The sequence below is a fragment of the Halichoerus grypus genome, chromosome 6 (genome assembly GCF_964656455.1).
Source record: "Halichoerus grypus chromosome 6, mHalGry1.hap1.1, whole genome shotgun sequence".
Lineage (NCBI taxonomy): Eukaryota > Metazoa > Chordata > Mammalia > Carnivora > Phocidae > Halichoerus > Halichoerus grypus.
Window position 1 is genome coordinate 56,562,540 of NC_135717.1, and position 15,321 is coordinate 56,577,860.

Genomic DNA, 15,321 nt, shown 5'->3' on the forward strand with positions numbered 1-15,321 from the left:
TTAAATCTCCAAATGGTTACATAGAATGACAGATCGAAGCAATTCAATTTCTATGTCTTTGTCTTTACAATCATTGCACTACTGTTCCTTACTTTCAATCCACTGTGTAAACACAAAAATATGTAGTTTTACAGGGATTGGACACATAGACCACAGCTGAGATGAGCTCCAGCAGATCTCAACTGTGACGTAGTTGCTCTCAACACAAACAGGGAGCTGAGTGCATGTGTGCCTGGGGTGATGATATAACTAGGCATTCTCTGAATTAGTATCTATGCAGAATTTGATGCATACTACAAAATAAGAAGCTAAACTTCTCTTCTTTGAAGCTTGCATAGATACCTTTAAAACTCAACAGTAAGCCACAGCAGTGGATTAGGACTTAGACCAATAAAAGACTTTGTCCCACCCACTGGGGCAAGTGGAAAGCATTCAAAACCTCTTAGCACAAAATTTCACGGCCCAGAATCTTTGGTGCAGGGAATGGAGCAGTCCTGGGAAGAGAAGAGAATCCCAAAAGGAAGTGTCAGAAGCTTCAAGCCCTCGGACGACAGTACAGGGCAAATCCTCGTGAGATTCTGGACCTTTGCTTTGTGGAGTGGTCTGCATACTGATTTGGATAGAAAACAGAGCATGGAGTTAGAGGGAATAGTGATTCGAATTGAGTCCAGATACTGGAGAACTTGGAAAATAAAAAGAAGAAAACAAGTGTTTGAAATGGCTCTGTATGCAAATAATACTAATTACAGTCATTCATGCGAGCTAATTGCCATTTTCCCTAATCATCATACAGCATATTTTTTTAAAGATTTTATTTATTTATTTGACAGAGAGAGACACAGCAAGAGAGGGAACACAAGCAGGGGGAGTGGGAGAGGGAGAGGGAGAAGCAGGTTTCCCGCCGAGCAGGGAGCCCGATGCGGGGCTCGATCCCAGGACCCCGGGATCATGATCTGAGCCGAAGGCAGGCGCTTAATGACTGAGCCACCCAGGCGCCCCCATCATACAGCATGTTAACAATAGTCCATATCACCCCAGATGTGTCAGATTAACTAAATTTAATTGGGCAATATGTATTCTGTCATCACAGTCTGTAGCTCATATAGCCTAACCCAGCCTATCTGCCCATAGGTTTAAAGAATTTAATGGAACACTTATTTGTCTGTGAATTTTTTTCCCCATCAAAGCTGCATTCTAGGAAGCTTTGGGCTTTCCACAGTTGGGAATTCAATCACTGTTCCCTGCCTTTGTTTATGTCTCTCTCTGTGGCCATCCATTGCAATTGCTGCTGTGTTTCCATCTGTTGGAACTCTGGCTAACTTCAAAAGACACAATGGACAGGTCCAGTGTTTCAACAAGAAACCGTTTGGCATTGTTTCGTGGCAATTAGTCAAGAAGGCAATAACAAGGAGCTCTACCTTCTGAAGGCTCCCATTATTACCCACAGATGGAGGAGATCGTCAATAATCACTCACGGAGCCATACGCATGATAACCACAGGTTCCAGATGTCCCAAAAGCCCAGACTGCAAATATTCTGTCTTCCAATTTTTGGTTCAGAAAATGTGGTTTTTGAATGGAAGGCCCGTGATTCTGTAGCTACACGTGACTCGAGGGACAGGACCTGGGACAGCCAGGAAGGGGTTTCATGGGGGGCTGGCGCCAAGAGCTCTGTAGTGCTGTTGGGTGTTAAACGTCCCTTGGAGAGGCAAATGGGATGACAGTGACAATGGACACGTTGCCAGGCTGTGTCCTGGAAGCTGGTCACACTCCACAGCCACGGACAAAACCTCCACATGCAGACCTGGCTGCATTAACTCAAGTGCTGTTTCCCACTGTTCGCTATTTCAAAACAAGGGCATGATTTGGAAAACTGTGGTCCGTGAAGACAATGAGCAGTGATTGTCAGCAATGCTTGGATTAGTTCCCTATCGCTGCTATGACAAATGACCACAAACTGAATATCTTAAAACAAGATATATTTATTATCTTGAATTCCGAAGGTCAGACTTCCAAGATGGATCAATAAGAGGCTCCAGCAGAGAACCTGTTTCCTCACTTTTTCCAGCTTAGAGGCTGCCCGCATTCCTGGTCCTTGACCCCTCGTCTCACGCCGACCTCTGCTTCCATGGTCACATCTCCTTCTCATGTTCCCCCCCGCTTTCATTTAGAAAGACTGTTGTAATTACAGCAGATTCACTTGACAATCCCGGATATTGCAGGACAATCTCTCCACACCAAGATGCCTAAGATAACCACACTACAAAGTCCCTTTTGCCACGTAGTAGAACACAGACACAGATTCCAAGATTGGGATGTGGACATCTTGGAGGAGATGGGGGGATTGTTCTGCCTGCTACAATGATTAGAAAACGTCAAAGCAAGGAAAAGCATTCTTTTTTAAAAAAATATTTTATTTATTTATTTGAGAGAGAGAACACGAGTGGGACGGGGGAGGGGCAGAGGCAGAGAGAGAAGCAGACTCTCGGCTGAGCAGGGAGCCCGACTCGGGGCTCAATCCCAGGACCCCGGGATCAGGACCTGAGCCAAAGGCAGATGCTTAATCGACTGAGCCCCCCAGGTACCCCTAGGTAAAGCATTCTTGAAACAACATTAGTTGATGCAAAATATGCAATTGAAATTATTTGGCATATAAAAATGCACACATGAAGTAGGAAATCAGGTTTAAATATGAAAAAAGTTCTGTAAAAAGAGCAGGATTGTGTATGCTTATCATCCTCCATCACTCCACCTCTATTCAATCATTTCCTTTAATGGTGTATACTGGAAAAATAAAAGAGTTGACATTTGTCAGAACACACAAAGGGAGTAATTAAAATTAAAAAACAGTATTTCCTTTAACTCAACAAATAATTAAATTAGAAGTCCCATTTGCATTCCTGATTTGTAATAAAATGGAAATAAATAAATGAAGGAAAGCAAAACCCACAAGAGCCTGGTCAGATGGAAGAGGAATTATCACTTCAATTTCACAATTTGGTCAAGTAAACAAAGCTAGTATAGCCATTCATATTATTGAAAGAAAGGATATTATGGGAATCTAGAAACCTAACCCGGTATTGATTCTTTAGAAATTCTGTTTATAGTCTGAATTAATTGTTACCAATTTTTATAACAGCTTTCTTGAGATATATTTCACATACCATAAAAATCATACTTTTGAAGTATACAATTTGTGTTTTCGAGTACACAAGAATAAAAATTGTGCAAGAATAACTGCAAATTTGGGGTGCCTAGGTGGCTCAGTCGGTTAAGTGGCTGCCTTCGGCTCAGGTCCGGATCCCAGGGTCCTGGGATCGAGTCCCACATCGGGCTCCCTGCTCAGTGGGGAGCCTGCTTCTCCCTCTCCCTCTACTGCTCCCCTTGCTTGTGCTCTCTCTCTCTCTTTGTCAAATGAATAAATAAAATCTTTAAAAAAAGAAAGAAACTACTCAGTTAAAAAAAAATAACTATAGCTAATTTTAGAACATTTTAATCACCCTAAAAGAAACCCCATTCGAAATCCAAGTCAAAACCTCAACGAGATATCACCTCACACCAGTCAGAATGGCTAAAATTAACAAGTCAGGAAACGACAGATGTTGACAGGAATGCGGAGAAAGGGGAACCCTCCTACACTGTTGGTGGGAATGCAAGCTGGTGCAGCTGCTCTGGAAAACAGTATGGAAGTTCCTCAAAAAGTTGAAAACAGAGCTACCGTACGACCCAGCAATTGCACTACTGGGTATTTACCCCAAAGATACAAATGGAGTGATCCGAAGTGGTACGTGCACCCCGATGTTTATAGCAGCAATGTCCACAATAGCCAAACTCTGGAAAGCGCCAAGATGTCCATCGACAGATGAATGGATAAAGAAGAGGTGGTATATATATACAATGGAATATTACGCAGCCATCAAAAGGAATGAAATCTTGCCGTTTGCAGTGACGTGGATGGAACTGGAGGGTATTATGCTGAGCAAAATAAGTCAATCAGAGAAAGACATGTTTCATATGACCTCACTGATATGAGGAATTCTTAATCTCCGGAAACAAACTGAGGGTTGCTGGAGTGGTGGGGGGTGGGGGGGATGGGGTGGCTGGGTGATAGACATTGGGGAGGGTATGTGCTATGGTGAGCACTGTGAATTGTGTAAGACTGTTGAATCACAGACCTGTACCTCTGAAACAAATAATACATTATATGTTAAAAAAAAAAGGGGGGAAGAAGATAGCAGGAAGGGAAAAATGAAGGGGGGGAAATCGGACGGGGAGATGAACCATGAGAGACTATGGACTCTGAGAAACAAGCTGAGGGTTCTAGAGGGGAGGGGCGTGGGGGGATGGGTTAGCCTGGTGGTGGATATTAAAGAGGGCACGTACTGAATGGAGCACTGGGTGTTATACGCAAACAATGAATCATGGAACACTACATCAAAAACTAATGATGTAATGTATGGTGATTAACATAACATAATAAAAAAATACATAAAAAAGTAAAAAAATGTACAGACGAAAAGAAAGAAACCCCATTCATGAGCAGTCACTCCCCATTACCCCCCGCCCTCAGCCCCTGGCAATCACTAGTCCAATTTCTGTCTCTATGAATTTATCTATTCTGGACATTTCACATAAATGGAATATGTGGTCTTTGTGACTGGCTTCTCTTAATATAATATTTTGAAGATTCATCCATGTAACATGGATCAGTATTTCATTAATTTTTATGTATTAATAATAGTCCATTGTATGGACATACCTCATTTTATTATCCATTCATCAGTTGATGAACATTTGGAGCGTTTCCATTTTTTGGCTATTATGCATAATGCTGTTATGAGCATTCATGTACAAGTTTTTGTGTGGGCCTAGTTTGCATTCTCTTCAGTACATACCTAGGTCTGAAATTGCTGGGTCATATGCTAACTCTACGTTTAACATTTTGAGGAACTGCCAAGCTGTTTTCCAAAGTGGCTGCACCATTTTACAATCTTCCCAGCAAGGTATGAGTTCGATTTTGCGACATCCTCGTCAATACTTGCTATGACTATGCTTGTTTTTAAAATTCTAGCAATCTTAGTGGGTCTGAACTAGCACCTCATTGTGGGTTTTTTTTTTTACAAGATTTTATTTATTTATTTGACAGAGAGAGACACAGCGAGAGAGGGAACACAAGCAGGGGAAGGGGGGAGAGGGAGAAGCAGGCTTCCCGCTGAGCAGGGAGCCCGATATGGGGCTCGATCCCAGGACCCTGGGATCATGACCTGAGCTGAAGGCTTAACGACTAAGCCACCCAGGTGCCCCTCATTGTGGTTTTGATTTGCATTTCCCTAATCAGAATGCTTCTGAAACATCTCTGCATGTCCTTACTGGCCATTTGTATGTCCTCTGGGGAGAAATGTCTCATCAAATCCTCTGCCCATTATTGTAATTGAGTTCTTTATCTTTTTATTGAGTTGTAAGAATTCTTTATATATTCTGGACACCAGTCCCTTGTCAGATAGATGATTTGCAAATATTTTTTCCATTCTGGGGTCATGTTAATTTTTCAAAACCAAACACACTCTAGGCACACTTATTGAAGACTATAACAACTCCAGAAAACTTACTCCAGATGTTACTCTTTTCACATTTATATTTTTCTCTCCATTCCTTCCTTTCCTGTCTAAAGTTCCATGTTACCATTCTGCAGTTATTTAACATGTAATTGTCAAAGACAAATATTACCTTGAATACAGAGTGAAGCTCCTCTCTATGAGACACTTGTTCTTTTTATCTTGCTCTGCAGTTTTTATTTCTTTGTATCTGTAACTAACCAAAAAAGAGAGAGAGCAAGAGAGAGAGTGAGTGAGAGAGAGAAAGGTCTTTCTAATAAATGCTCTTGTCTTGTCTGTTACTCATAAAATCGAAGATTATGCCCCATCTTGTAGCTCTAGGTGGTCCCCATGGGTTGCTTCTATCAAAATTCAGAACAACTCAGGATGAACTTCCTGCTCTATTAGGGCTGGGTTTTTTTCTTTTCTGCAGTCAGGACCTGCTGCTCTTTGTAAACATGAAAATCTTTTTAGGAGCCATAATCCTTCACTGTGCAAGTGAAAATCTCTGTCTAGGCCGTCTCAAAATTTTAATAACCCAGAAGTCTGTACTACAAGGAACATCAACTGAAATAATTGTCCTGGAATAGAATTATCCCAGATACTACTTTTTTCTTTCTTTCTTTCTTTCTTTCTTTCTTTCTTTCTTTCTTTCTTTCTTTCTTTCTTTCTTTTTCTTTTCTTTGCCCATTATTCTTCTATCTTCAGGGAGCTATTAACATGCTGTCAAATCATGTCACTTATTTCTTTCACGGGCTTCTCCTATGACAAGATAACTGTAATCTGACCTGAGATCTTTATTCTGGTAGGAGTGCTTTTTCAGTCTCTGGGCCTTTGTTCAAACCTAAACTGTGAGCATTTAAGGTCCTCTCTCAATACTCTTAAAAGGCATTTTGATGAAATGGTTTCCATCACAGGATCTATCCCCACTGCCAGGCGGGAGTTATATTCATCCTTTGGTGATCATGCAGCATGAGGTGTAATATTTGATAAGGCCAAGGAAGAGTCTTCTCTGTCGTAAAATTATTACAAAAGGCTTAAGTTAAATTTCTCGTTTGTTATTAGGAATTGTAAGGACATTTATTTATTTTTAGGAAAAAAAATACCCTGAAAGCCTATATGGTTGATTCCGTTGTCATTTCTTTATACTTGACTCTCATTCATATAAAATTATCAGGAAGTTCCATTCTGGCTTATGAACTTGGTTAGCTAAATTATTAATGAGATAACTAAGTGAATTATTGGACATCTACATAGTGAATATTACATATTTAATAAATATCAGTACTATTAATAACATGAAATTATGTTCATTATTAAATGACAAAGCAGGATATACAATTGTAGGTTCATTTTGATAGCCATTATGTAAATAAAAATGCTTTTAAAACATTGAAAGGATATACCTGAAACTAACGTAACACTGTGTGTTAACTATACTGGAATTAAAATGTTAAAAGAACAAAGCAAAAAAACACTGAAAGGAAATACACCAAAGTATTAATGTCCTCGAGAGTATCCATGATTGTTTTCTTTGTTTGTCAGTAATTTCGAAGTGTTCTGCAGAAGCATTATTCACTGATTCGAAGATGCCTCCTTTCACATGTTAACAGCTCGGGATTGGGATGCACCTTACAATTGCTCTCCACCAGGTAGCACTTGTGATGCAATTATCATGGTCTGTGCATGAATATCCAAACTGTAGAACGACTGCTTGAAGTTTGGAAGACTATTCCAGAGTCAAGAACACTCATTTAAGCAATGCTGCATCGATAACACCCTTGTTCTCACAGAGGACGGTATCATGTGGAAAATACAAACTTTGATGATCTTGTCTCAAAAATCATTTAAAGGAATTGCACTAGAAGCTGAAGAAGTTTTAGTCATACCTTAACCAATTTATTTTGCTTGTTATGTTTCTTTGGGCCTTCTTATGTATGCCCAAGAGGGATACATGACTTTTTTTTATTTCTGCAAAAATAAGCCTAGAAGAATCTTTTTTTTTAAAGTCTTATTATTACTATTATTTTTAAAGATTTTATTTATTTATTTGAGAGAGTGAGTGAGAGAGTGAGAGCACGAGTGAGGGGAAGGGCAGAGGGAGAGGGAGAAGCAGACTCCCCGCTGAGCAGGGAGCCTGAAGGGGGGGAGCCTTGATCCCAGGATCTGGGACTGGACCATGACCTTAGGCGAAGGCAGACGCTTAACCAACTGAGCCACCCCGGCGCCCCCCAAAAAGTCTTTCTATAAACAAAGTTTTTAAGTGATAATAAAATTGGGAAATAGTATATTTGAAAGCATATTTTCTTACTTAGTGGTGTCTACACTGCATACAATCTATGACATCTTACATTGGGCAGCCTGTTACAGACACTCTGAATAACAGTGGTTTAAATGAAATACAAATTTGTTTCTCTGTAGGTAACTATCTGTAGTGATCTAGGGCCAATACAGTCATTGTGTGACAAGGTCATCTAGAGATTTGGGCTTTTTCAATTTTGCTACTCCTCCATCACTAGGGTGTTCCTTTCATCTACATGGCTCACTCTCACACTCATGTGCCAGAAAGCAGGAAAAAGGAAGGTGAGCAAGGAAGTATGTCCCCTCCTACATAGCAAAGAGGTAGCCCAGGTACACCGGACTGAACTAGGCACATGGACCCACCAAGCTAGCTGCAAGGGAGGCTCAGAGGTGTTGTCTTTATTCTATATTAAGGATCAGCAAACATTTTTCTGTAAAGGGCCAGGTAGTAAATATTTTAACCACATAACATCTCCATTGCATTTTCTTCCTCCCCCTCCTCTTCCCTCCCCCTTTCCTCTTCCTCCCCCTCTCCTCCTCCTCCTTTTTCCTTCTCCTTCTCCTTCTTCCTCCTCCTCCTCCTCCCCCTCCCCTCCTCCTTCTTCTTCTTCTTCCTCCTCCTCTTCTTCCTCTTCCCCTTCCTCCTCCTCCTCCTCCTCCTCTTCTTCTCAACCATTCCTTTGGGATGGTTAATTTTACATGTCAACTGGACTGACTGGGTTAAGTGATGCCCAGATAGCTGGTGAAACATTACTTCTTTGCGTGTCTGTGAGGGTGTTTGTAAAAGACATTAGCATTTGATTCACTAGACTGAGTAAAGAAGACCTGGGTGAGCATCATCCAAACTTCGTGGCCCAAATGGAAAAAGGCAAAGGAAGGGCAAATTCTTTCTCTCCCTTCTTGAGCTGGGACTCCATATTTTCCTGTCCTCAAACATCAGAGCTCCTGGTTCTTAGCCCTTTGAACTCAGACTGCATTCTGCTATCAGCTTTGCTGGTTTCCAAGTTGCAGGTGGCGGATTGTGGGGCTTCTCAGCCTCCATAATCATGTGAGCCAACTCATATATATATGCTTCTCTGGAGAATCCCAACTAATATACACTCGCAACTATAAAAACATTCTTAGCTTGTAGGCCATATGAAAACAGACCACAGGCTGAATTTGGCCTATGCCAACCCCAGTTCCAGATAGTCATGTGCATAGCAGCAAATCTAGAGTTCCATCACTGTGGAGTATTGAGAGGGGGGAGGGGCGTGAAAATCTACTGAAGAATAACTAGCTCTCTACCATATGACCCAGTAATTGCACTACTGGGTATTTACCACAAAGATACAAATGTAGGGATCTGACGCGCACCCCGATGTTTATAGCAGCAATGTCCACAATAGCAAACTCTGGAAAGAGCCAGGATGTCCATCGACAGATGAATGGATAAAGAAGAGGTGGTATATATATACAATGGAATATTATGCAGCCATCAAAAGGAATGAAATCTTGCTGTTTGCAATGACGTGGATGGAACTGGAGGGTATTATGTTGAGCAAAATAAGTCAATCAGAGAAAGACATGTATCATATGATCTCACTGATACGAGGAATTCTTAATCTCCAGAAACAAACTGAGGGTTGCTGGAGTGGTGGGGGATGGGAGACATGGGGTGGCTGGGTGATAGACATTGGGGAGGGTATGTGCTATGGTGAGTGCTGTGAATTGTGTAAGACTGTTGAATCACAGACCTGTACCTCTGAAACAAGTAATACATTATATGTTAAAAAAAAGAAGAAGATAGTAGGAAGGGAAAAATGAAGGGGGGAAATCAGAGGGGGAGACGAACCATGAGAGACGATGGACTCTGAGAAACAAACTGAGGGTTCTAGAGGGGAGGGGTGTGGGGGGATGGGTTAGCCTGGTGACGGGTATTAAAGAGGGCACGTACTGAATGGAGCACTGGGTGTTATACGCAAACAATGAATCATGGAACACTACATCAAAAACTAATGATATAATGTATGGTGATTAACATAATAAAATTAAAAAAAGAATGACTCGCTCTCTCTGTCTTAGCATGTTTTCATGTTATGATGTTTGTAAAAATTTAAGACTACCACTTATTTGAAATAATAAGGGACCTGCTCATAACATCCATTTAAAAGGCAAATACAAAGTTTATTGAATATTTTTAAGGCCCTAAATACAAAAATTACACATGGAAGGAAACCTGGAAGAAAATTAACTAAAAACATTAATATTAACTCTCTTTGGTTGATTTGCTTTTTGTTATTTCATATAATTTATCTTCCCATTTGCCTGAATTGTAACAATTTTATTATAATGAGCACATATGACCATTTAAATGCAAATTTTTAAAGAATAAAAAAGTCAGTCATTTAGACTATCCCTTCGTTCATACATAAGAATAAATCCATAGTTTTCATCTAATGTGATTCATGTCATAGTGATGTATTTAAAATGTAATATCTGTTAAAATTTCAGAGCTGGAAGGCACCTTAAAGTCATCTGGTCCAACTCCTATATAAAATTTTGTTTTAAGTTTTCAACAGTTTAGTACTAGAAAAAGATGACTTTTGTTCTTTAGTTATTATGTGCAGAAATCAGATATAATTTCTCATCACGGGTTTGAAGGCAAAATGCTCAATAACAAAGAAAAGAATATTCTACTCAGTGGCTCTCAACAAAAACCCACTCCAAGCTTTGTGGGGGACATGGAGAGGGGACAGCTTAAATTGGCATGGAATTGGAGAGAACTGCCGACACCTGACTGGCAGGAATCAGGAGGCTGCAACTCCTCCCATTTAGGGAGAGTCCTGCCTCACCAGGAGAGGTCGTATGTTTCATGTGACTTTCACGTAGGTGAAAACCCACTGATAACTATCTGAGCTTAGAACCTAACTGGGAGTTACATGAAAACCAAATTATGTTTTTGCATAATTTTATACACTGAATTTTCTAGAACAGCAATTACCATATTTGTTTTGGAACTTTGCCAAGAATTGGTCACCATTTTAGAAAATCCTATCACTGATAGAAGCACTGCACATATTAATTGAGTCACAAATACAATACCCCAGGATCCACTACATTTGTAGCTATCACATTCATGGTGGGCTTGCATAGGGGGGCAAACCACTGATCTCATTATCTTTTCTGGTATACTCATGCCCAAGCATTTACCTATGAAATGCATATCATTTACATTATTATCTTTTCATTTATTTTGATCTTCTGATCTAATGTAGGAAACCTGTGTATACGCTGGGAGTGGTTTTAGATAAGCTTATGGGTCCCTAATTGAAATCCTCACAAAATTATAAGATTACTTGGCAAGGTGAGCTCAGAGCGAACTGATTTTTATCTCTGTGGAATTTTATTCCTACTAGGTTTTTCTGGTTCAATTACGCTACTGCTTTCAACTGGAGGATTGTCTGAGCTGGAAGATCCAAGATGGTGTCACTCACCTGACTGGCGGGTGGTGCTTCCTGTGGGCGGGAGGGCTTTGGTCCTCTCCACAGAGCTTCTGGTCCTCCTCCACATTAGAGTGACTTCATCACATGTCTCAGGGGAGTGTTCCAAAGGAATGAAGGCAGAAACCGCAGGGCCTCTTGCAACATATAACCCAGAACTCATACAACATCACTTGTGCCACATTTTTCTGGACAAAGCTAACAGGCTAGCCCAGATGCAAAGGGTGGGGGGTGGGGGAGAAGGTGGATAAAAAGACTCCACTTCTGTAAAGGAGGAATGGCTATATCACTATGCAGAGGCAGATGTGCACTAGGATGGCTCAACTGTGTAGCTATTCAACAACCTATTCAGCAGACAGCTTCTGCTATGCTGCCCTCCACGGCCTTGCAGTTTATTCAATAAACTATCACCTTAATAAAACAACAACAACAACAACAAAAAAAAAACCCATTCTATTCAAATAAATTTTCTTGCATCTAACTCTTCTTATTGGTCCTTGGCTTTCAATCAAAACCATATAAAATAAGGGGTGCCTGGGTCACTCAGTCAGTTAAGCAACCGACTCTTGGTTTCGGCTTAGGTCATGATCTCAGGGTTGTGAGATCGAGCCCCAAGAGGGCTCTGTGCTGGGCATGGAGTCTGCTTAAGATTCTCTCTTTCTCTCCCTCTCCTTCTACCCCTCCCCCCCTTTTTAAAAAAAAACATATAAAATAAGGCAAATCTCTTTTTCAAATAACATCTTTTCAACTGTTTGAAGAGAGCTGTAATATGACTTATAGGTCTTCTCTTACTTCATTCTTTTTGCCATTGCTCAACTTGACTTATTGACTTTATTCTAGAATTATGGAATAAACCAGAGCAAATATTTCTACTTATCATGTAGGTCTGAATACTTTCAGTAAAGGATGTTAAGTGTACAACTCAGTGAAGGGTTACGTCTATTTATATTTATTCAACCATCCCCCAGATCAAGATATAAAACATTTCCAGTACACTAGAGGCTCTTGCATGCTCTCCCGAGCCAATCCTCCACTCCCAACAGCACCAACCGTGATTCTGATACCTTCCATCATGAGTGGCTTTTGTCTGTCCTTGAACTTCATATAAATAGGATCATATTGTATTTATTCTTTTGTGCCTGACTCATGGAACTCAATATAATGTCTACAAATATCATCCATGCTGTGGGTAGCAGTAATTCAGTCCATGATATTGCTAGGTCGAATTTTATATTCTCTGAATACATCCCAATTTATCCATCCATTCCTGTTAATGAATCCTGGGTTGTTTCCAGTCTTAGACTTCCATAAACAAAGTTGCTGGAAATGTTGCTGTGTGTGTTTTTTAGTAGCCATGTACATTCATTTCTCTTGAGTACATTGTCAGGAGCCTTTAGAAAATACTGCCAGTTTCACAAAGAGGTTACCAATCTAAACTCCCACCAGCAGTGGACAAAATCGAGAGCCCAGAAATAAACCCACACATAAGTGGTCAATTATTTTTGACAAAGGAGCCAAGAAAATACAATGGGGGAAGGATAATCTCTTCAATAAGAGAAAACTGGACACCCACACGTAAAAGAATGAAACTAGACCACTGTCTTAGACCACACACAAATGGATTAAAGACTGGAATGTAAGACATGAGAACATAAAACACCTAGAAGAAAACACAGGTGGTAAGCTCCTTGACTCAGTCTTGCTATTGAACTTTTGGATCTGACTCCAAAAGCAGGGACGACAAAAGCAAAAGTAAACTATTGAGATTATATAAAATTAAAAGATTCTGCACAGCAAAGAAAACCATCAAGAAAAGGAAAAGACAACCTACTGAATGGGAGAAAATACCTGCAAACCATATATCCAATAAAAGGTTAATAACTAAAATATATAAAGAAGGAAACAACTAAATAGGAAAACAAACAAACAATTCGATTAAAAAATGGGCAGAGGATCTAAATAGACATTTTTGCAAAGAAGACATCCAGATGGCCCACAGGCACATGAAAAGATGCTCAACATCACTCATCATCAGGAAAATGCAAATCAAAATCACAATGAGATATCACTTCATACCTGTCAGAATGGCTAAAATCAAAAAGACAAGAAATAACAAGTGTTGGCGAGGATGTGGAGAAAGAAGAACCCCAACGCATCGCTGGTGGGAAAGTAAACTGGTGCAGCCACTGTGGAAAACAGTATAAAAGTTCCTCAAAAGACTAACAATAGGACTGCCTCATGATGCAGCAATTCCACTTCTGGGTATTTATTTAAATAAAATAGAAACACTAATTCGAAAAGATATATGCGCCCCTGTGTGCATTGCAGCATTACGTACAAATACCAAGATATGGAAACAACGTAAGTGTTTATCCGTAGATGAATGGGTAAAGGAGATGTTGTGTGGATAGATAGATGATAGATAGATAGATGATAGATAGATAGATAGATGATAGATGATAGATAGATAGAAAAATAGATAGATAGATAGATAGATAGAATATTACTCCACTATAAAAAAGAAGGAAATCTTGCCATCATGACAACATGGATGGACCTAGAGGGTATTATGTTAAGTGAAATAAGTCAGAGAAAGACAAATATTGTATGTTTCACTTATATGTGGAATCTAAAAAACAAACAAATGAACAAACAAAACAAAACGAACAAAAAACCAAAACTCATAAAGAAAGATTGGTGATTATCAGAAGGGAAGGGGTTTGTGGGCAGGTGAAATGGGTGATTGAGGTCACTTGTATGGTGATGGATGGTAACTAGACTTATTGTGGTAATCACTATGTAGTGTTTACAAATATTGAATTATTACATAATTATTATGTATACACCTGAAACTAATATAGTGTTATGTCCCAATTTTATCTCAATACAAAAAAAGTGTTCTCAAATGGCTTAAAGAAATGTTTGTGAAGCACATAGAAGTAGTAGAAGCTATGTCACATGTTAAATTAACGATTAGGGAGTATAATTCCAATTTTTTCTGTTGGTCAATATGACTTAACCCTTATCTGCAGTTGTATCCTTAGACGTTCAATAGGAATGTTCATGACCTATCTCATTTGGCCATGATGAAGAAAAAACTAAAACTATGTACTCTCAATCACAAGACGAATATAAATTATTATCTGATTAAAAATGAATGCCTTTCAGCCAGGTTGCTTTCCCTGTGCTGACATCTGAAGTTTCTAAAACTACCTTGGAGGAGCCTTCTGGTACCTTAAAAACACCCCAGCCATCTAACTCAAAAGTGTGAAGTTGCAAAACCCATTATTTTAAGAGCATGATCCTAATATAGTAGTGCAAAACCTTACCTTTCCTTTTCTGTGACACAGCTGTTATCTTAGCTTTGACCACGGCTGTTAATTTAGTCTATGACTACTTCAATTCCAGCTGAGCAAAAGAAACTGTAGTTCATTAAAATCTATTTCTCAATTCAAACAACTGCCAACCATACAAGCTGTCCCAGCAATTAAGGAAATGTAAAGTGATCCCCCACAGAGAGGCATGAAGTCAAGTCGGAAGCTAGGCCAACAAATCATTTTCTCCTTACAGCTTCCCAGAAAAGCTTTGGCAGGGGATATGATCAGACCATGAACTAGAATAAATAGATGAAGGGTTGTTTGTATCATGCCTCTATATATTCACCATACGAAAGGATTTGTTTTTCCAGACTCTACTAGATTCTGGATTCTGTCCAGATTCCATATACTTCCAATAATTCTGCTGCAATCAAGTTTTATATTATCAAGAAATCTGGAGAGTGTTAAGAATGATCACAACATTGAGTAGATCAAGTCCATGGTGCTTTACTTCCAAATTCCCTTCATTATATATGCAAATAACTCTCAAGCAGCTACAATTCTACTTCACAATGCATTCTCATAACTGAACTATAAATTTCTTTTCACTTGAAGTAATTCTTTTTGT

General features: G+C 39.6%; 1 long non-coding RNA gene across 1 annotated transcript; it reads right to left on the bottom strand.

Annotated features, from left to right (window-relative positions):
* Nucleotides 1-2,423: 2,423 nt before the first annotated feature.
* Nucleotides 2,424-11,521, bottom strand: LOC118538827 (uncharacterized). Its single transcript, XR_004918784.2, has 3 exons — nt 11,371-11,521; nt 5,727-5,810; nt 2,424-2,783 (listed from the first exon to the last, which is right to left on the bottom strand). It is a non-coding gene; the product is annotated as an uncharacterized LOC118538827 (long non-coding RNA).
* Between the last annotated feature and the right edge of the window lie 3,800 nt (nt 11,522-15,321).